Source organism: Asterias amurensis, chromosome 2 (genome assembly GCF_032118995.1).
Source record: "Asterias amurensis chromosome 2, ASM3211899v1".
Taxonomy (NCBI): domain Eukaryota; kingdom Metazoa; phylum Echinodermata; class Asteroidea; order Forcipulatida; family Asteriidae; genus Asterias; species Asterias amurensis.
In genome coordinates this window covers 13,704,761-13,729,103 of record NC_092649.1, presented here as the reverse complement: position 1 = coordinate 13,729,103, position 24,343 = coordinate 13,704,761, and the positions used below count along the sequence as shown (strand labels likewise).

General features: G+C 38.4%; 1 protein-coding gene across 2 annotated transcripts in view; it reads right to left on the bottom strand.

Annotated features, from left to right (window-relative positions):
- The window catches only part of LOC139954388 (histamine H1 receptor-like), a 65,498-nt gene extending 41,730 nt beyond the window's left edge, over positions 1–23,768 (bottom strand). The window contains exon 1 of one of the 2 annotated variants that reach the window (XM_071954157.1): positions 23,408–23,768. The gene's annotated coding sequence lies outside the window, so the exon portion shown is untranslated. Of the gene's footprint in view, positions 1–12,582; positions 12,687–23,407 lie in introns of those variants that run through there. The other variant, XM_071954159.1, reaches the window with a different exon arrangement.
- Between the last annotated feature and the right edge of the window lie 575 nt (positions 23,769–24,343).

The following is a 24,343-nucleotide window of genomic DNA, read 5'->3' as shown; positions in this document are numbered from 1 at the left end:
TTTAAGATCAGGGAATTGCGTCAACCCTGATGTGACTCTTATGGGACTTATTTAAAGACACTGCCCCTATTTATGCCCAGGCGGTAAACATCAAAGGCTATTTACACAACCGAACCCTAATTAGATCAAATTAAACAAAGAGTGTTCTTCATTGTTAAGACACGAGTAACCTTGGGACTGACGATATACAATAAACTTGCCATATTTGTTTCTCCAGAGAGTAATTGTGCACAATTACAATGAATGTGTTTCACACTGAGTACATCAGGAAACAAAATAAATCAAGAAATACAAGCAGTTGTATAGTCCCTGAAGGACGATATACAATAATTATAATTTTGATGTAGCTGAACGAATAAATTAGCAGGGTCAAATTCTAGTCACAAAGACATTATTTTGTATATTGTGGTGATTTTGGTAATCCGCTTCCATTTTTTTAATCCGCCGCTATAGTTTTCAACAAATAATTCAGCCATGTCATTTTTTATTTTTTTTTTCGAACTCGTCGGTAACGTCTAGTCTACGTGAAAACAATTAAAACGCTTTAAGCGATCGTCAGGATTATTGTTCAGGTTTAAACTGAGCTTGTGTTACTTTATCACAATTTTCGGTTTTCAGGGGGGGGGGTATTTTTTCTAAAAAATTACCATTGTTGAATAATTACTGTTGAAACAATGACCCTATTAATACCGTAGTGAATAAATCACCGTATTTAAATAATGACCGTTTTGAAATAATGACCGTACTGAAATTAAGACCGCATTGAGATAATGACCGTTTTGAAATAATGACCGTACTTAAATTAATTAAGACCGCATTGCAATGATGACCGTATTAAAATAATGACCGTACTGAAATAAAGACAGTATTGAAATAATGATCATTAACTGAAATAATGACCGTATTGAAATAATGGCCGTATTGAAATAAAGGCCGTATTGAAATAATGACCGAACTGAAATAGAGACCGTCTCGATCAGATAAAAACTTCTAGTGAAAACTACGATATTGTCTTCTTACAAGGAGTGAGGTCGTCTAAAAATCAAACAATAATCACTATGATGAAATACGAGGCTAAAAAGATATCCTCGGATTTAAGTAGTTCGCGCTGAATGGAGGTCTCTGAAAACACCTATAGACCACGGGGCTTACGGTGGGACGAGATGGGTCTTTATCACAGCCTGTGATTAGCTCCCCGATGCCTAGGCAGATGGTTTAGTCTCCAGGGAGGTCAGCCAAGGCTATGACATTTTTAGATTGTCAATAATAATCGGAACTCAAAGTAGGCCGATATTGTATCGCCGTTGCGTCAGGGACATCATATCCGAAAGATATAGGAACGCACCCACAAGGGTATATAGGCCGACTATAAGAATGAAGATCTGCAGATGGGGCTTTCAGAAATGCGTGTATAGATCATGTCAAGATTTCAGTATTCTGCAGATAGGTATTGCAGCTTTTTAAGGGAATAAAATTCTTTTTCGTAATCACTATAAAACCAATGACATCATATCCGAAAGACAGCAACGCACCCACAATGATATGTAGGCCGACTATAGAAAAGAAGATCAGCAGATGGGGCTTCCAATAATGCGTGTACAGATCATGTCAAGATTTCCAGATTTATTGCAGCGTTTAAAGTCAATATTACATGACTTTGGGACTGACTGTTAATGGCATGCAAAAAACTAAATGGTTATAAGCCTAGAGCAGATTTTAATTGTATACAATTTTCGTTGTTATAAACTATAACCATTCCTTTACATATTCAAACAGCTAAGCATGCAATAACTGTGAACGATATTAAATAAACCTTTCAGATTTACAGGCAAACAAATTAACAACCATGGTTACACTTTGTAAAGTAAAAACAAAACAGGTCTATAAAAACACATCAATTCTGAATACCATAACTCATTTAATTGCTATTTTTAACAAAATAAATCGAGGCGAATTCTATCGGATTACTGGATTGGCGAAAGAGGGATATAAAATCAAATAATGTTTAATATTTGAGCTTTATTTAGTCACTTTCAAACACCTGTAATTGTTGTTGCTGCTATATTTAGCTCAAATCTTCACCTCGGGACTGCGGGACTTACAGCAAAGTCCTGCACTAGCAAAGCTTGTTTGCCACCCAAAACGATCTACAATCCGGTGACTAAATTAATCATGAATAATATCGCCGTGCCGATAGCGACTGCACAGCAGTTTATTTTTGACGTAGGGAGACAAAAATAAAGGGAGAATTCTTCAGTATTTCTCAGTTGCCTTGACCCGTAACACCAACGTCAAATTTGTATTTAAAAAAAAAATGCTGAGGGGAGAGAATTCTTTCCCTCGGTGTTCCGGGTTGTCTGGGATGTGGACGAGGAATCAATAATAACATAAATCGATCGGAACTGAGGACACTAACTCCAAGGAAAATGCCGCTGGTGTTTTTTTATTTTATTTAGCAAGATGTTGTGACGCATAGAGTAGTTCAATTCACTGCAGGGCAAACCAACTAAATCAAAATTAATAATTATATGCCTGCACTACTTTTCTAATCCACTGATATTATTGTGTGATTCCTATGTGAACACCAGTGACTAATAACACAGAATGACCATGTTTGGACTTCCATCAGCTACTATTTCAGTATGTTCAGTTTTCAAAGGTTATGTGAAGGGAATTAGCGTTTTCAAATGAGTTTAATACATGTTGTTGTTGTTGTTTTTTTTGTTCTTTTTTTATGTGTGAAGTAATTGGTTCAATAAATATTTTTCAAAATGATATTATTATTTAAGTATTATTTACTCGTATTGATTTAAATGTTTTTGTTATATATTTATTTAGTATTCATTTTGGGGGGTAATTTTTCAATTATTTTATAGCTTGTCATTTTTTTTTTTTTTTTTTTTTTTTATTCTGTTGTTAATAGTTTATTTTCTATTTTGTGTGGTTATCATTGTTATTTTTTTTTCTTCATATATTTATCTTTGTTTATTATTAAATCATTTTTTTGCGTGGTTTTAGCCTAAAGGGGAACTTTACTTTGTTTGAATGTGGACACCTCTTACACAGAAGCGCACAACTACACGAAATAAGTTCGACCAAAGCGAAACACACCGGTGTGCCGGGACCCAATGGTTTTTCATTCTACTTCCGGCCTGAACTACGTCATCGATCAAAGGGAACCGGATCCAGCCGGTTCCAGAAAAAAAAAAAACTGTAGTCATGCTACAAACACAAGCCGCAAAACATTCTGACGGGGCTAGACTTCTACGTCATATTCCCGTGTAATTCCCACAAATTTTCATATAATGACGGCACTTTTCATCAAGTTCACCACACAACTAAAATTGATCGAGCTCCGATTAGCCTAAAAGCTACCGACATCCACTTGCATTAAGTCAATATGGCGGTTGAGCAGATGGAAAATGCAAACAAACAAGAAGTGGGTGAGGGCATTGGGGGGAAAATGGCAGCCAAATATTAAATTGGCCCGAGGCAATGTTAGTTTTGTAATTATATATAAGCATCGTGGAGTCTTTTATAAGTGAATTATTCACATCGCCTGCCAAAGCCACGTAATTCTCACATCAAAAGCCTAACGCGAGACTTGCCATTAATGCATCAATTACCATGGCAATCAACTTCCGGCTAATCTTTGAAACATCCATAATCAGTCGTGCAATAATTACCAAATATTAACTACGGACCTAATCACACTTTGATTCGTTTCATCTTTCCCATTTTTCCGCTGAGGCCTTCACAGCATGGAGTAGACTCGAAATAACATTATAGACGACTATGGTACCAAAAAGCTGTTGTTTTCACGGCCGTGGTGCATGTTGTTGTATTATGTGCATTTTACGTTTGGTTGATATGGATATAGTACCATGGATGCTAAAAAAAGAATCAGTTTTAAAGTTCAAGAGCAAACTTTATGCAAATAGCATAACTATTTGTAGCATAATACTTTCTCATACCGGTTTTGTTTATTTTCCTCTATAATAAATTATAATAATTGAAGGTTTTATTTTGTTGTCTTCTCTGCGATTGTTGAGACGTTGTTTTCTTAGTTGATTTTTTCCCCTTTCAAAGTAGCTGATTGTATGTACTGTACAAAATGGCTATGGAACAGTTATAATTGGCTGTTTCTAAATATAATATTATTTTAGCTATCGGACAGTCTCGGGGTCTATTTGGTAAGACACTGCTCTAGAATTGCAAAGGTCGTGGGTTCGAATCCCACCCGAGTAATATGCCTGTGATTTTTGCACAGAGCTCGAAAAAGTACCGATATTACACATCTGTGCATGTGGGTAAAAACAAAAACAATGTTATATATGATTAGAGTATTTCTTTTTTATATAAAAACGGGTTCAGTCAAAGATTGTGTAGATACGTTCACGTATACGTGCTTCGGATTGTGGCCATCTAAATATGTTATGTTGCTTCCAGGGGAATTAAATGTTATTTTTCTCGACTGTGATAACGTTTAAGAGATGGATATTTCTCTGAAGGGTTCTGGACAGGGGTCAACACCTTTCAGTGAAGGCACTAATCAATTGAATCCGCATATAAATATCAAGATGATATGCGTCGTCTTTCAAGGCAAAGTTTTCCTTTGGTTGAACTGTCAATGTTTTTCATTCTATAATCAAATGTATTTCAACATTTAAAACAAATACAAATTGAAAATGCCCTTTTCAATGAAGGGAAGCGTTTTTAAAATATCGCCGAAAACACGGAGCGGTAATGTCCGTACGCAGGAAGAGTAGTTCCTAATTGGAATACAAAGTCTGAGAAACCCAATATGCATGAAACGTTCCTCAGATTGAAACTCTTCCTTATAAACCCATATTCCTTATAAGGGAATCGTTTGAAAAAAAATGTATATATATCTAATAATATACATCATAAACAGCTGCATTGCTTCTTACCAATCCAGTTTAACAGTCATGTTTGGTGTTATTACCAAAAGGTATACCCTCCCTTTAACTGACGGACTGCTTTTTCGTTCAGGTTCAGAATGCTTTGCGTGTATGGTTTCACTATGGACGAAGATGCCTGGCAATTTGCTGGGGAAAATACTATTCTGGTGGCTGTTTTTAGATGTGAAGTGGCTGTCTGGGGTTGTTTACTAGTTATTAAATATCCCAGAGGGACAATATAGCGCCTTAGCACGAATCAGCTTGGTTACTCTGGGGTTTGTGGCTATATTCACTATAGATAGCCATCGCAGAGCGCGATGTGACATAGATATCACCTTCTAGCTCGGTGAGCTTAGAGGGGTACTGCGTACATTTTATTCGCGACCCAGGGATCAAGATAGTAATGACACTGATTTCGCCCTGCCGTGCGTGGGTGAAGAAATAGCCCCTGGCCCCAACGGTAACCACGGGCACCGTGGAGTGACGGGCGCAGCGTCACGCGTCAAAATCCTCACCCCGGAACCGTGCCTGGTGTCATGGCATGCCGAGTTCTCCGTTAGCTTTATGCCACCATGCGCTGACGAATATTATAAGTTACTTTGACTTGTGATGTTTCGGCAGAGGGGGAAGATTGGGTTCTAGTGTTCTATTTGTTTTGTTGTTAACAACTTGGCGAGTGGAGATGAACAAGGGTTCACCTTTTCACCCCTTTTTGGGGTGAGAGAAAAGAGTGTCTGTTTGGATGAGCTACATCCAATTTGGATTTTCGCGCGGAGATCGCAAAAAGTGGACACATTCAATGTCATCACAGCGGTTCTACATGCAAGCCCAATCGTACTAGATATCTCTGCAACAGTTTATAATATGTTATTTTGGTGCTGAAAAAAAAACTGCACGAGTTTGTGTTATATTAAACCCCTTTGCACGAAAATCGTACGTAATATTATGATAACGATGAATCAATATTAGCCTTAATATTAGATTGATTGGGAAACGGTCGTACCTCGTGCAAAGGTTCGCAGATCTATATTTTCTTCGCAAAGCAAGGCCCCCAATAGTTTGCCTCGTGATTAAATTGCCCGAGGGCTAAAGGAAAAAAGGTGTGGGTGTAGGGAAATCTTGATTTGCTGCTGTTATTTTTAGACGTTCGGAAATATCAACTCACCCTGTTGAGTTAATCTTCCACTTACTGAGTTAAAGGGTCTTGATAACTTTTTAAGATCACGTTTCTTGGCCATGACATTAATCCTACCTCACTGTGAATGAAGATGATTGTTACCTGTAGAAGTTTCAGCTAAATTAGTTATCATGTTTTTGATTTTAAAAAAGTGAAAATCACAGACGCGATGTTTTCAGAAGGCTAGAATAAATGTTCGTCTCCTGAATCGAACATTATTTTTGTGATGTTGTGTTTTTTTAGAAAACTACATTACCCCGCCAAGTAACTTTTTAAGGGCAGCTTTCTACCATCTTCAAACCGTGTATAAGTGTAATGTAACTCTGTAGACATTGTGTTTTGTGTCGTACATAAAGTACCGAAACCCTTTAAAACAACCGGGAGAGGCCACATCATGACCGGGGTGTGAGCCAAATGTTTGTTATTTTAAAATCAAAGTTTCCAAACACCCATCCCCCTATATCTCGTCTACGTATATTTGCCTAACGAGCCATAATGATAAACACTGTAAATCACAACCCTTCAAAGTCAGCCGACCTTACTCGTCAGTGTACACCTATGTACTTGACTTTCGTAGACGTCAGTTACTCTCAAGCAACCGGCTCACGGACATCAAGTTGGCTTTTATGGTTGGCTCAGATTTCTATGATCTGAAGGAAAACATTAGAACTGCTATAGGAGTGGCTCTAATACGGTCAAGGGGAAAAGAGCATATCGAGTGAGGACACAAGCTTAATGTTCAAGTTGACATGAGGGTCCAGAGTCTGGGCGCCATTTTTAGTTTTCAAGTGCAACCCAAAGTCATACTTTGTAATGACATCTCATAACAAACAAGTTCAACAGCAAAATATGTGAGTGATCTGTTTGTGCTGAGTGCATACTTATCAGTTTGATTGGTTTATTTGTAGAATATCGCGATGAGCTGGAGTAATACAGATCTGCTCAAAGTTATCGAAAACATGTGGAAATATATTCTTTTGTTTAAGATATATGTCCCTATATACACCATATATTAATCACGAATACCTCAAACAGTTTTGCTATTCCTGCCGTTTAAAACCTTTTAGGATCGTGGCCGTGTGTGATAACGGCCCTAGCCTTTGGCTCGGGCCTTTGGTACACGGCAACGACCTAGCCGGTTTTAAACGGCCGTTTAAGAACCCGTCGCTACCATATTATTCCCTTATAAACTGATTCATTTTTTCGTTCCAACTATTAAGTTATGGCTGTAGACAAAAAATTCTTAGGGAAATGATTTTGTTTTCATGTTGACATATAGTAAATGGTGACTGCGCAAACCATCCCTTCTTACTGAGACAGCAGACTAACGGCTTACACATTTTCGTAGTCGCCTTGTTCGTTATGCAATGACTAGATGTCCGAATAACACTAAAACCATCAGCATTATCAACATCAACAATGAAGGAGCTTGCTATTTAGCACTGCATCCTCTGCATACAAAGCTACAAATCCCATCAAGTTTTGAAATTAAAAACAAATACAAGCTAAAACCCGCAAGTCACACAAAACCTTGTGTCTTTACAATGCACACCCACACAAACCTTACAGCGATTTGGATCAAAAACACGAACAAACAGGTAAATGTTCCTGATTTTTCTTTATATAATTATTCGTAAGGATGGGGGAGAAAAAAAAAGATTAGTGAGTGACGATTTCGCACCTGTTTGTCCGTGGCTATGTAACACAATTATGGGTTCTGACTAAGGACAAACCTGGTCACATTGGGAATCGAAGTGTGCATAAACAAACGTTAAATGGCTGCATATAGGTTTGTAGAGTTCAGCATGACGGTTTGCCACATAATGAGCAATAGGGTCTACAAACTATAGGAGATATTTTAATGGGTAATCATTTGGTTTTCTTGCTATTCAAAAACACTGTCACCAAAACGAGGCTGGAGGGAGGGTCAAATAAGCCTTGACCTATTTCTGTAAACAAATGCTGTCTTTATGGGCAGTCTGTTTATTGGTGTAAAAAGTAAGTCTTTTTTAGCAGGGTGATATAACAGATGCTATCTTCATGTTTTTTTAATTTATTTTATATAGCATAATATAACAATTGCTATATTAACAGGTGTCGTTAATATAGCAGAAGTGTCTCTACTTAAGCAGGGTAACATAATAATGTATATCTTTATATAGATGTATATAGCACAGTTATCTTTATTTAAGCAGGATAAATTGTCAACTGGCTTTGATAAGCTACTTCTCTAGAGAATGTTGGTGAATACAAGCCACTATTGCACTCCTCATCAGTAGAATATCTTCCCACTTGGCCTACAACCATGTGTAGCGGACTATATTGAAAAGCTCTTATTTTATCCTCGCCTCTGGTTTGGAGCTTACGGAAAAGAAGCAATCCATTAAGCCATGCAGAAGAAGGAAAAAATCTAAGTTATTTCATTTGGAAAATATCCACACCACGAGACGGAAGTAATCAAAGACACTAGAGGTTTGTAAACGCTTGCCTTTTTTGAGAGCTGGGGAATTGGGGCATATGACCGGGGCAAATCGGTCAATCGTGGATTGCCTCCCACTACTACGCTTCAACTCTTCATATAGTCCTGGATATTGAAATATTATAAAACGCTATAGTTCCACGCCATAATTATAAGATGTATTTTTCAAATGCACCAACTTTACGCGCGGTGACGTATATGTTGAGGTTGCGTTACACACACATACGCTGGCCCGGGAAGCATTGTTGTTTTCCTTTTCTTTTTACCCATACGGATTGCCACTGTTGTAGTGCTTCTCATTGGTGATAATTTTTATATATTTTGTTTGATCGATTAAAAAATAAGGAACATGTTTGAGAAACATGTTTATGGGAAGCGATAACAAAACCAAAATTTGTTTTGCATTGAACGAAGCACAATGGAGATAGAACAATGGGTGTAAATTATTCATTCTTTAATTTTATTAAAGGGTAAATATACATATACTTTATTACAGGGTAAATATACATGCCCTATTGTAATTATATAATCAATTTATCACTGCATGCCAACCTCAGGGTCTGTTGTACGAACCCGAGGTTGGCATGCCACTAACAACCAGCGCCTTGACCCGGAGTTCACAATATAAGTGGGACGAGTGAAAAAATCACTTTTCTGTTCAACTTGAGATTTTCTAACCCTTCCAATTCCCTTATTTGGTGTATGCGATACAAGGGTAGGCCTAAAGCCGCCCAACAACACTGGACATTAAACCATAAGAACAGGTCTTAACATAAACACGTTGTTGTGCACGTCCAGTTCCTGACCAGCGGCAATGCATTAATACTACACGGGTTCTTCGCTTGTGAATTTTGAAGGGTGGCGTTTGGGGGAGGTTTTTGAAGCTAGTCGGCATTTCACTGAGATGTAAATATGTCACAAACGATCTCGTTCTTCCAGGCCTCGCTGTATATAGATAGCTATACGCTGGTGGCTCTTCTTGATCCAGTGGGATCCAATGATGCAACCAGGGAGGTGATGTTATAATAATACGCATGTTTTTGCTTGGTTTTATTTATTTATTTATTGATTGATTCAAGATCTTTATACAGAATACAAATATCAGCACAGCGGCTGTTTTACGTTATGCTCATGTGCTTTGAAAATGAGAATAAGGAGAAACACTCCTTTAAAGGCAGAGGACACTATCGGTCATTGAAAAAGATCAGTCTTCTCACTTGGTGTATCTTATCATATGCATAAAAAAAACTGGGAAATTTGAACTCAACTGGTCGTCGCAGTTGCGAGATAATAATGAAAGAAAAAACACCTTGTCACACGGAGTTGTGTGCTTTCAGATGCTTGATTTCGAGACCTCAAATTCTAAACTTGAGGTCTCAAAATCAAATTCGTGGAAAATTACTTCTTTCTCGAAAACTACTCCACTTCAGAGGGAGCCATTTCTCACAATGTTTAATACTACCAACCTCTCTCTATTACTCGATATCAAGTAAGGTTTTATGCTAATAATTATTTTGAGTAATTACCAATAGTGTCCACTGCCTTTAAAGGTTGATAGTATAAAACATTGTGGGAAACGGCTCCCTCTGAAGTGACATAATGTTCCCGAAAAAAAGTAGTTTCCACGAATTTGATTTCGAGACCTCAGATTTAGAACTTGATGTTTCGAAATCAAGCATCTAAACGCACACAACTTCGTGTGACAATGGTGTTTTTTCTTTCAATATCTCGCAACTCTGACGACTAATCGAGCTCAAATTTTCACAGGTTTGTTATTTTGTTCATAAGTTGCTATACACCAAGTTTAAAAGACTAGTCTTTGAGAATTACCAATAGTGTCCATTGTCTTTGAAATAAACTTACAGTCAGGGTAAAACCATTTCAAGAAAAACAACAAGATGATAAACATTTGATTTGTTTATACAAATATGGATTGAGTATGCATTTTGAAAGTGATGCAAACACCCATTATACACGGCGAGCCCAACAGACGTGTGTTAAATAACACTACATGGGTTCATATTTGGCTATGGGTCCTGGAATATAATAAAGGTCAGCAATTCTCTAAATGAAAGAAAACTAAAGTTATTTTTCAGTATTTACTTTACGTAATTATAATGCAAACTGTTTTTTATATACCCTGATGCAATTATCCGCGGCTGGCCGTGAAATATAGGTTAAATCTTACATGGAAAACAGTTAAACAAAAGTCTCTAAGAAAAATTACGCCCTAGCAGATATGTTTTCCTAGAAACCTATGTTCAATGCTAATTTAAAGGCAGTGGACACTATTGGTAATTGTCAAAGACTAGCCTTCACAGTTGGTGTATCTCAACATAGGCATAAAATAACAAACCGGTGAAAATATGAGCTCAATCGGTCATCGAAGTTGCGAGATAATAATGAAAGAAAAATAACCATTGTCACACGAAGTTGTGTGTTTTTATACTAGATGGTTGATTTCGAGACCTCAAGTTCTAAATCTGAGGTCTCGAAATCAAATTCGTGGAAAATTACTTCTTTCTCGAAAACTATGGCACTTCAGAGGGAGCCGTTTCTCACAATGTTTTATACCATCAACCTCTCCCCATTACTTGTCACCAAGAAAGGTTTTATGCAAATAATTATTTTGAGTAATTACCAATAGTGTCCACTGCCTTTAATGCATCGGCGCTCTCTTGTGTAACGGTCATGCTTTAAAGAAGAAAAACGTTGGACACCCGGAGCTGTCTGGGCTAGCATGGAGCTTTCATTTCGCACAATAGACACTGCCAATTGTGAATGGAAAACGTTTCATAGCCTACAACTGCACACACACATACTTATGTAGACTAGTTCCCAGAATCAGCACAGCGTCTGCCATGACGTCTACTAAAGATACTAGCTTCATAAACTAGATATCTCATTTTTGACGGAACAGCCCTCTGACTATTTTATGACCTAACACGTGCCACTGTGATATCTTTAATTATTTATTATGTATTACTAGTACGTGTTTCGGGAAGAGCCAAACACTATAATTTGATTGTTTAACATTTAACGTGGGTTTTATTTTCAAGTTCATTTTTGACACTTGATCATTCCAAAGTTAATTTAACTATTAATGCATTATGATAAATATTGATGTTAGCCGTATATTGGTATATTGGTCCCACCGGTTATTACTGCATGTGCGATTGCTATTTGTTAAATGAATCGAGTTTTGAATTATGAAGTTATTTGGTTTTGTCATTGTGTTAAAACCCATGCCGTGGAGAGACTCACACAATATCAAGTGCTCATCCATACCTATCAATGTAATTGATTTAGGGGGGACCAATTAATTTCGCGAAGTCAACTTCAAACGGGCGAGCCATCTCGAAAATGTAAATGGTGGCAGTCCTAAATTCCTCAAACATATCAAATGAAAGTATGTCATATGTGGACTGAGGCAAGCGTGAAATGTGACACTTTCACTTCCTGGGTTAAAAATGTTAAGACCAGAGCAACACTGCTTTGTGAACAGTTGAGGTATTACTTTGCTACAGGCCAATATCACACAACGTGCATAATTTCCAGCAGTTTAAACACCTAGCCCAAACTGAGTACTGTATAAATACATATCAATTCCGATCGAATTTCGGTATCAGACCGAAAAAGGGCAACCTGTAGGCACCAGTCGGCACCAATGAAACATAAATAACCCTTTCGAACTCATGTTTGGAATTTTGATACAATACTGGGACGAAATCAATTCGATAAATCAACACACAAAAAAACAAAAACAAAAACACCCCCACACATTCTATTTTTTGCAGTGGGGACATAATGTTGTGTGATTTTCCTCTGATCCTTATACTTTTTACACAAGTTGTGGAGCAACCCATGTCATTATAATTTCCCTATGGAAACCCTTTTTTCTGTTTTGTTCTCAGTCTCAATACAAATATATGTGAACATGAAATCACGCCCACAAACGCAGCTCTTCGCAATTGATGTAAAATAGAAAACAAAACGAATCTTACCGTAGTTTGTTATGTGTGTCCACAAACCGCTCTGGATTAATACAATTGATGAACTATTTCCCCAACTTCCGCAAAAAACCTCATCCAGTGGAGTTAAATCAAATCAGCCATCTCTAATGCACGGCCAATAAACCAGGTTAATCAAGTTAAGGGTCCATCATTGAGTGAACCACGACCAAACAGTGAACTAGTAACTCGACTGTGTACCGACGTGTGAACGGTTTGTTTAAATAGGCTGTGTTTTGTTGGATTAGTAGGTCGTTCATCTAAAGTGGGGGTAAAACTTGCGAGCGAACGAGGCCGGCATGTATTGAAGTTCACAATTAAACCCAGCTAGGAGGACATTGCAACATGTGCTACATCAGAATTTAACGTGTGCTTAATTCAATTGTCCAACTAAAGGCGGGTAGTAAAAGAAAATTCTGTACAACGAAATTGCCACTGTCGTAGTGCTTTTCAATGGAGAATTGGTTTTCTCTAAATCGAGTCAATAACAAAGGCAATCCTTTAAAAAAAAAAAGACAATTTTTGAGGATTGCAGTTCTAAATCGCGACAAAAAAAAATGCAGGCAGATGAGCAAATGCAACCAAATAATAAATGCTGTCTATGAATATCACATTATTGGCAATTTCTGACAACACAATTTTTTTTATTGTGGTCTATGCAGTGGAGAATTCGGTCACACCGAGGGCAATGTTATCATGATCCAATACAAACAACGGTCATGAATGTCAACGCCCACATCAAACGACCTTAGCTACTAGTTCCTTATTTAGCCATTGTTTTTTAGCCCTTGTTCTTGTCATCATTGGCAGACATGGCGCACTATAAATTCTCAATATTATTCATTATTTATTATTTTTTGACAGAATTGCTTCACCTCTAGCCTTCAACAAATGTATTGCACCACACAGGTACTTAACATTCAGCAAACAAAGTGGAGTGGCGTTGCCGAGCACTATTCTAGCACACCGTACTTATAAGTTCTGGTATTACCAGAATGTGGGTTCGGGTCCCGTTGTTGACACAGTGTCCTTGACCTTGACACTTAACCATTTTTGTTTCGTCTAGTGGGGTATTGCTTGGTCACGGTGATGTGCAAATAATGTATTAATAGCCCAGAACACTTATCGTCAGGAGTAAAAGGAGTTCCCTGTTTGTGGGACACAGTTGGCTGGAGAGTGTGCTACAAGTTCTTGTAAGGTGACACGGCACAAAGCTGGTATCATATAAATGGTTCTGATAAGTCAAAACATAGCTCTCTACCTCTCAGTTTGGAGGAGACACCCAGAGATGAGGCGTTTGATTATAGGAAACGAGTAGTGTTACTCTTGTTCTAAAAGTTACTGAACATTATAGAGCCGTGTGTGCGGCACGGCTACATTTAGGTCAGGCTACATTTAGGGCTCGGGCTACATTTAAGTGCCACACAGCCATGTATATGCTTTCATGTGGTGTTGCTTGTTGTTGTTACTGAAGTTGTTATTGATGATGTGTGTCGTTGCTGCTGTTGTTGTTTATGGTATTATTGGTGTTGTTGACGAAGTTTGTTTTTTAGGTGGTGGGCTGCTGGTGTTGGTGTTGCTTCTAATGCTGTTTTGTTTTGTGCAGTTGCTGCTGCTGGTTGTATCACTGCGTATAAGACTTTCATGACTAAGCCTTGGGGGGGCATTGACCTATGTGCTGCTTTGCGAAGTAGTTTCTTCTTCAACGAAAGAGAGACCTTTGCCAAATCACAAGTTACAAACCCCACAACAACGATTCTAACAGTTCTCCCTTTATTTCCGTATCCCTTATTGCCGTTATAACGGAACACTTTAAGTGCATCTCGCAGTCACCAGACTAACAGATTCAAACGATATGTCGCCTATACCAAATACCAAATGTGTATCACTCCATGTGGCGTAATAAATTAGAAATCATGGCAATATTTGGATTGACGCGGGAAAATCCTCTTGATTAGAACATGTTGTTGTGGTTTCTTGAAGAAGATGAGTCAGCCACCGGTGGGCAGTCATAGGCCCCCGTAATCCCCCTCTGTCGAACCGCTAAATCGCGACAGTTGAAACACCAGTCAGGCGTTTGCAGTCATTTCACGGGTGCTTAACTTGTTGCACTTTGGGGGGAATAATGACATTCATTTGGAATTCTAATCGTACAATCTCACAAATGGTGCACAGAATTCATCCAACCATACACACTATTTTTTACAAATTGAGTATTCTGTAAGCTCACTGGAAGTAAACACACAATCCAGAGCAATGTTTCCACAATGGGAGATTTTTGGGACGCTTGGTGGCAGCAGACTTACCAGGTAAAATCCTTTGTTCTCGGTCATGTGAGCACGCTCAGAACTACGTAAACAATGGAAATTTACCTGGTAAGTCTGCTGCCACCTAGCGTCCCAAAGTCTCCCATTGCACACTATTGTTGAGTATCATCAAGAAATGTTTCGTAATGCAAGCACAGAACACTGTGAACTATAGATAACGGGAACGAATACAAATCTCATTTGGAAACGTATTTAGTTGTTGTACACGTTTTAGGTTTTAAGATATGAAACAAACAGAAACTCACAACAGTCAGAAATTTAAAGTTACCACCTGATTATGTTTAACTCCAATTTCAGTGATGCGGTTTCGTTTTTCCATTTTAGGCTGAACTGAATCGATTGCGTTCTGTTAAATTTGATAAAAACAGGGGGCTTCGGTGTGTGCCAAATGGAGTTACAATTCAAAAAACACAGCACAATAGAGATGCATGCAGTCGAATTCCACTTCACCGAAGCTTCTAGTTTCAGTCGGCAAATATTAGATTGTCGGCAAACAAAATGAAAAGACAAAATTGCAAACATGAGTAAAGTATAGTTCAAATTTAATAGAGAATCCTTTTATCAATCCGGATTACTGATTTGTATTCGTGCAGTGTATAGAAGAAAATGTTTTATGTGGTTGCGGTTAATGCCGGAGCTGCCAGCTCTCACTGATTCAGCAGAAAACTCCCTGAGAAGTGCAGTCTTTCCATGTTCTGATGAACACATCTGACAATGTCCCTGATTAAGGAATGGTATTCCCTAATTTGCTGAATGGTTCAATTTGGCAGCATATTGCGCCTTGTAAACCATAATGGTGCTAAGTAAAAATAAGTCTGTTATATGATTATAGTTTGTTAAAGTGAACAAACCCAAAGCATTTTACAACTTACAGCCGATAAAACTACACGCAGTCCTTTCAACAACTAAATCAACAATCTTTTAATAAACTCCCACACTTTTTAATAAAAGCGTCAACATGTTTGCTTGATGAAATCCTGATTTGTGTTGAACCCCCTTCTAGTTGATTGGCCCTATTTTTGGTCAAATGAGGTCACACCGGTGATTCCCCTCTCGCTAATCACCCCCAATTACGGATTCAGACCCAGTGACAGCAGGGACCCCCAGAGGACCTGCATGCGGGGTTATCATCGACCACGGAGGATTTGCCAAGATTTCTGTGAGGTTTTGTTTTTTTTGCCACAGCTTCCCCTTGTGGCCTACTCTTGTGTCGGAATTACCATGCACGACTACGATGTTGGTCGGCGAGGGATGGGATTTATAAGAGTGGAGATTATTAAAGGTGAACTGCTTTCTGGGACACCCTCTCCACATCCCACGCTCATCCACGCTGGGATTAGAGCTAAAAGAATCTGCAGGAAACGATGAGTGACGTCACCCTTCACATGAAAAGCAATTTATATCTGCGTCTGTCTGCATGGTTGGATTACAATCCTTAATATTCCGATCTTGTGGTGGGGTTAGAGGGAATATACTGTGAATGTACTGTGAAGAAACCTCAAAGTGTCCGGTTTTGTAAAGATCGGGCGAGACTGATTTAATAAGTTTCATTTTTCCGGGTAATGAGTTTAAAAGCTATCCATGCCGTCATCGTGGTGGCACGTCAAGCTCGTCTTTCGTTTCCAACAGAAACACAGCCGTCCAATCTATCGAGACCGGAAGTAGACCAACAGTAGTCAGGACCCCATTTGAGCTTGATAATTGGCACGACATGTAATCCACTCGAACATAGGGATACAAACATACATTATAAGGCATTATCAAGTCACTTCAATACATCAAGAACGCAGCGCGTTTGATTGGGTGTTAAAAAATTGTTTGATCCTCAATGATTTTTCAGTTGGTCTTCCTTGTTTTAGATTTGTTGATCTGTGTTGGAGACATCCATAAAGCACTTTGCAATATATTGAAAAGGCACCCTAAAATAGTGTCATATACCAGCTTATTATTATAATATCATTGTTTGATTGAGTCATGGAGTCACAGCTCCTATTGTGATATGAATCAAGCTAGAAGACACCCCCGGGACGGAATTCTAATCGACGGTAGCCCTCATTGGAATTGAGGCGTCACCCTCGTCCAAACAACACGCGTCATCCGTTGACACAGTCAGTCAATACATCAAAGTCAATTGTGTCAACTGAAAACGCAACTCGGACGCGATGCACAAGTTAATGTCGTGTACGTAGCACGGCTCAATTCGGGCACGGATTTGCGGCCACATTCAGGTCCCGGGCTACATTTTGGTACAGGTTCGGGACTTTATTTAGGTTTATAGGCTATTCATTGTTTTTAAGGGGTTGAAGATAAATGAAGGCTCATACATATGTTGGTCTAAATATAAGTTTTGGTATTAACATTCATGTACAGGGTTTGGGGTTAAACACACTGGACACTATTGGTAATTGTCTAAAACCAGCCTCCTTACTTATTGTATCTTAACATATGCACAAAATAACAAACCTGTGAAAATTTGAGCTCGATTGGTCGTCAGAGTTGCGAGACAACTGTGAAAGAAAAAACGCCCTTGTCATACGAGGTTGTGTGCTTTCAGATGCTTGATTTCGAGACCTCAAATTCTAAATCTGAGGTCTTGAAATCAAATCATGGAAAATTACTTCTTTCTCAGAAAACCTATGTCACTTCAGGGGGAGCCGTTTCTCACAATGTTTTACCATCAACCTCTCCCATCACTCGTCACCAAATAAGGTTTTATCTTTATTTTGAGTGATTACCAATAGTGTCCCCTTTAAATGTCGGTCCAAATTACATTTTTGTACAGGGTCCCAGGGCTGACTGTATATGGAGGTTCTGGCCACTGTGTGCATGTTTCGGATATAAACAGGCTTGGCTTACCTTTACGCACACGCTTGCAGCTAAATGTAGGTTAAGGTAACATTTAGTTATCTGGCTACATTACAGGTACTGGACACTATTGGTAAAAAATACTCAAAATAATTGTAAGCGTGACAACTTACTTGTTAATGAGCAATGGAGAGCTGTTGAAAGTATAAAGCATTGTGAGAAATGGTTCCTTCTAAAGTTAACTTAGTTTTCGAGAAAGAAGTAATTGTCTAATAATAAATATTTAAATTTGATTTCGAGACCTCGGAGTTAGATTTTGAGGTCTCGGAATCAAATATCTGAAAGCGCACAACTTCGTGTGACAAGGGTGTTTTTGTTTTATTGTTATCTCGCAACTTCGACAACCTCTTATTGAGTTCAAACTGTCACATGTTTGTTATTTTATGCATAATATTGAGAAACACCAAGTTAGAAGACTGGTCTTTGACAATTACCAAATGTATCCAGTGTCTTTATGGTGCTGCATGCATTGAAAAGTTACCCTTTGATGATATCCGCACGTGATCTGTCCGCCACTTTGCGAACTATGTAGATTAAAGTATGTGCTGTAGTAATCATTATCTAGATTTAAATTAATGTGCATCAGTGCACAATATTATACCTTGAGGTCCTTTGTGATCAGTGTTTCGGTGCCCACACCTTTACTCCTCGAAGAAATTATCAGGTAGAACAATAAGATAATCCATATAGATTTATTGGCCACGTCTGTGAATGCACCGAAACCATCAATCTATAATCAATGTCTGGTCGTGCATAGGAATCGCTGTTTAAATATAAAAGCTCAAGCCTACACTGGGGGTTTGATATACAATACATTTTTCATCTCAGACGAAAGGGGAACATATGAATCAATGGGGATTTCCACGTGTTATGATCTGCAATGATCCCATGAGGGCGGGATCGCTTTGCTGTTTAGGCGAATAGATCACATGACGTCATACGTCAATGAAAGCCAATGATAAACTTTCTTCGTTCACGCGTTTCATCAACGATGACGGAAAATCTGTAAGTAGGTGTAATCACGAACGATCGATTCAAACCGGCCACATTCGAATCTTAAAAACTAAATATCATCACCTTAAACCAACGAACAACGAAAAGTGAAGCATATAAGCAAACCTTTGCATACCGCAGACCCCCATTGACCCAATTTTGATCTGACGTCATCACCACAATAATATTGGTCGCCTCCTCTACTCTACCTGTAAGTAGGTGTAATCACGATCGATTCAAACCGGCCACATTCGAATCTTAAAAAGTAAATATCATCACCTTAAACCAACAAACAACGACAAGAGAACCGTAAGCAAACCTTTGAATACCGCAGACCTCCATAAACCCAACTTTGATCTGACGTCATCACCTCAATAATATTGGTCGCTCCATTTTGGTCGGGAGTCAATTGTTCCCAAGTGTTATGGTTACACAGTGTGGTGTGAACTTCAAGCAGCGCACAGTCAGTGGCACAGTCAGTGCATGCGCGATTAGCATGCATTGGAGGTCTATAAGTACTAATTTGGTTATAGAAGACAACACACCAATATCATAGTTCCCAATATCCACACCCGCTTAATACTTCATCGATTTTGAATCAAAATTGTTTCATCAAAAAAAGTTTTAACTTCTGTATATTAACCATTAAATTTACTTAAAAAAAAAAACATCAAGCAATGTTCCTTATAAGTGAGGGATATGTCATTGAATTCGTAAAGGATATCTTTCACACGCCGTCTAGTTATCAAGAAATATCTTTAAGCCAAACAAAATGTGGTGTTCGGAATCGCTCCTATACATGTGCGCGTTTTAAATAATATATCAAGCTTTCTTATAAGGTGTTTTATTTTGACAGTATTTGTTTCTGTGAGATTTTAAAAGCGCCAAACAAAAATATGGCTTTCAGCATTGCTCTTATAAATAAGTGTGAATTCATTTTTTCAAGATAGATATCAAGCTTTGTTTACAAGTTATATACGTATAATAGTATTTTTGTCTGTAAGAATTTATAAGCGCCCACACTGCCTCTGTTCAATAAATTTGAAAGTTAATTTCGGTTTGTAGAGAGGTTTGTATACGGTTCTGCCCCATACCTGACCCCACTGGCTCAGGTTTCGTATGGCGTTAAGATCACGGCGCTCTGGCTTAAATTTGCTGGAACCTTCGATCATAAAAGAAGCCCATTATCATTGATCGATTATTTCGTAAAATGTGACTTTTGTGGCGAGCTCCAAAGAAACGTCTTTTAAAGGCACACGTTTTGTGATTGTTTTCTTTTTTAACTAAAGGCACTGGACAATTTTAGTAATTACTCAAAATAATTGTTAGCATAAAAACAAACTTGATAACGAGCAATGGAGAGCTTTTGAAAGTGCAAAACATTATGAGAAACGGCTCCTACTGAAGTAACCCAGTTTTTTGAGAGGTAATTTCCCTCTCAATTATTACAAGACTTTTTAGCTTGAAGTATTTAATTGTCTGTCTGTTTTGCAACAAAGGTGTTTTTCTTTCATTTTTCTCTTGCAACGTCGACGACCAATATTGAGTAAATTGTTCACATTTTGTTATGCTTATGTTGGGGTACACCAAGTGAGAAAACGTTCTCATTGCCGAGTTTCGTGGCCGAGCGGCTAAGATCACCGAATTCAATCTCTGGTGTTTCTGATCAGCAGAGTGTGGGTTCGAATCCCCAGCCCTGACCTTAAGCAATACACTTGACCATTGCTTCGTCCTTCGGATGGGACGTAAAGCCGTTGGTCCCATGTGTTGTGTAACGCATGTAAAAGAACCCAGTGCACTTATCGAAAAGAGAAGGGGTTCGCCCCGGTGTTCCTGGCTGTGGCTGCTTAACGCGCCGTAGCACCTTGTAAACCCTTATAAGGTGCTAACTAATTGAGTCTTAAAATTCATCACTGCAAAAACATCTTTCTGAAAGTTTGTATACTCAGCGCCTTGAGTACCTTGTTTGGTAGATACGTGCGCTATATAAGACTTTGATATTATATAAAATAAAATAAAATCTTCTTCGTATACCAAATATGTCCAGTGGTGGTTATCACAAAGACTTAAGACTTAGTCTTACCTCGAGTACTCGTCCTAACTTAGGACTCATTGTAATAACTCACAAAGAGTCGTAGGACTATAGTCCTAGGTTATAGTACCAGTCTTTTTGAAATCGGATACAGTCCCTTTAAAGGTCCACGGACGGAGTTTCTAAATCAAAGACTTCAGATTGTCATTTGGTATGCACGTGTTAATGGGTGTGTGAATAAGAAATGATACGAATCAATATACTCTAGGAGGTCATTCACCGCTATGTGTTTCTCGATCGTGTACTTTTTTGTTTCATGATGCTTGATAATTGTGGGTCCATGATGCTTGATAATGTGGGATACCTGTGTAGAAACCGCACCTATAAGTGGTTTAAAATGACGTCAGGCTTTAGAGAAGCAATAATTGGTTTAAGTGGTTGTCTTTGGTGACTTTTAAGCTCTGCAGCCGATTTCACGAAACGCTAGGATTAATCCTAACTCGAGTTAGAACGAGTTACCCGTCCTAACTTAGGATGGGTTCAATTCGTCCTACGTATTTGGATACGGAACTGAACCCGTTCTAAGATGAATCCTAAGTTATGAAGAGTTTGGTGAAATCGACGGCTGGACTCTGTTGGTAATTACTGAAAATAATTATTAACGAGCAATGGAGAGCTGTCGATTGTATAATACATTGTGAGAAACGGCTCCCTCTGAAGTACAAAGTTTTTGAGGAAGAGGTAATGTTTTAATAAAATATCAACTGACTTTATGCCTTAGGCCTGTTATTAAGCAACTGAAAGCGCACACATTTGGGGAACATTGATGTTTTGTTTTGTCTTTTATTATTATATTGCAACATCGATGAGCCCAAATTGCAACATATTTTTCTTTTCTTTTTTCTTTTTCTTTTTCTGCATAATAATGGGATACATCAAGTGAGAATAGATGTCCGGTGCTTTTAAAGAGATGTTTTACCTTTGGTAAATACTCCACAAATAAATGACTATCACAAGGTACTTGTGATAAATGCAAAGGTACGTGGTTTCAAAAAACATTTAAAGAAGCATTACAGCTGTTTCATAGTGTATTACATGTTAAGAAACGATCATCCCCCTTCAAAGAAACGTGTTTTTTTAAAAGAGAGAAATATTCTAACAATTAAAACTGAGATACGTTTCTTCAAGAAACGTTTCTTAGATTGTGTTCCCCAATTACGGAGTATTCTGCCCGTCAAATTGACAGTTTGTATACCCATGTAGTCTATAACCTTGACAGCCCCCATGTCAAACTTGTAGTCATTGTGTGTATTATACATTATTTAAAATGATTATGACTAGATAAAAAATATTAGTATATGTTTTGTTGGAAAAAAAAGACTGTCAGGCCGAGGAAGATTTCACTCTGAGTTCCAGCAGCAGATGACCATACCAATTGGGTGAAGAAAAAAAAACGAGATTCAAGTAGAGTATAGGAGGGTTGAGGCTGACATAAATAATCACCTAATCTAAGAAATGTGTTTCTGTTCCTTAACGCTCGCCCTCATAAATATTCAAAAAAAAAGAACATACGCCAGAAGGCAAAAACTAAAGACGCTAGCGAAGAAAACCAATAGCGACAAGAGCGCAATGCTGCGCGTTAAAGGGTTTGGATACATAGTGTTGATCGAGTTTGTGGCCAAGACACGAATCCCTACTGACTGTGAATGAAGATATATGTAATATAATCTACCTATAGAAGTTTAAGCTTCATTCATGTCAAGCTTTTGTAGGGGAAAACAAGTGAAAATCGTAGAATGATGATTTTTAGGAGAGTCGGTTATAAATATCAGAACTGGTAAATACGCTGACATGCTTTATTCGTCTCGTGACATTTTTCACCAATTTCCACAAAAGTACAGCACCTCAGCAAATGAAATTTTAATTGAAGTTGTCAACCATCAATATTTTCAAACACTGTAAGTTTACCGTTAACTGTGAGTATACCATTACTGCTAGTTACGTTGTACATGCTGAAATAATGTTCGTGACACTGTTTACTAATTTCTCAAAAAAAAACAAAAAAAAAACTACAGCAACCCTGCAAGTAATATTTCAAGGGAAGCTTTCTACCATCATTGTCTTCAAAACTGTGGACATTGTGTTTTGTGTCCTACGAATAATTACCCAAACCCTTTACAGTGGCGAACTATAATACACTATCACCCAGTCAATGGCCAAGAGTAACCACTGTAATATATTGCTATAAATCTTGCACTCTCAACCGCAGTAATAAAAATAGACATCAACTTTCAATTGTTACCTGCCTGTTGTAATCAGAGGTTGGAGCGGTGCATGCCTCTCAAATAATCATCAATGTTGATGTCTGACTGGTGCTGTCTCGTAACAGTTTTATTACAATATCATTACTGGCCGTAAATAGGCAATTTTCCTTCAATCAGTTAAAGTACGGGCAAGGACAAATTTTGAGAACAATTATTTTTGAGGACAAGAAATAAACGTGAAGCATGCCGACGGGTTTAAAGACAAGTTCCTTGGATGAACAGTTTTCTTAAAAGTTATTTATATGTTATGACGAAAGAGAAAACAAAAAACGTCTTACCTCAATTTGGTTATCCGCTTGTGAATGTAAAGCCCACCACACTCATTCACTAAAAAACGAAACTGGAGTCTTGAACTTGTAAAGTCACGAGCTCCAAAAACAGAAGAATATTACAACAACTGGAAGTCGAATCTTTCACGGGTTATTAGCAAAAAACACTCGTCTTAAATTCCATTGCGGAGCGAAGCGCCGACACACGGTGTAGGATTTTCATCACGATGTGATGCCAGACGGTTTTCTGACACGGATACTGGCTCGTGTGGTTGTCAGTCTGCTACGGGTGGTTGCGTGATCACGCAGCTATAGAGAGCGAGCCTCCGTCTGTGTGTTACCTGAATGCACGGTGTGGGAAGACGTTGCACAGCGATACGACCACCGTGGGTAGAATGCGTCAATTCCTGGGAAGACGAGAAGGATAAAAATTTGTCAGCGAGCGCACACAAACCAGTTATGAATTATGAATGAGTTTGCGGTATAGCTTGGCTGCCGTATTCAGCCAGTCGTCGCTTGGAGGCAAGGTGAATTCCGACTGCAGACCGCACACAGCAGAGGGACAGTGCGCCGGCTACCGAGAAAGCAAGAGTGGGAAACAATCTATATCAGGAGTTAGGGGATCGCATCATGGTATTCAGACAACAAAACCTCTCATCAAAAGTATCATCCCTGATGCAAAAAATCACACAACTGTTCGTATTTCCTGGCTATAAAACTATTCCATCAAAACTTAAACTATCTTAGAATCAATACAAGCATGAGAACAGTTTCACCTCTCTACTCCCCCGAGACTCTTTCCTAACTTCAAAAGACTGCACCACCGGCACTCATGAGTGGGAGGACGTGCCTTCTAGCCTTCGGGTTTACGAAGAAGACTTATTAATATTTAATCCCTGGCATATCAATAACTTTCTACATTTTGTTCCACCTGCGAACATATAG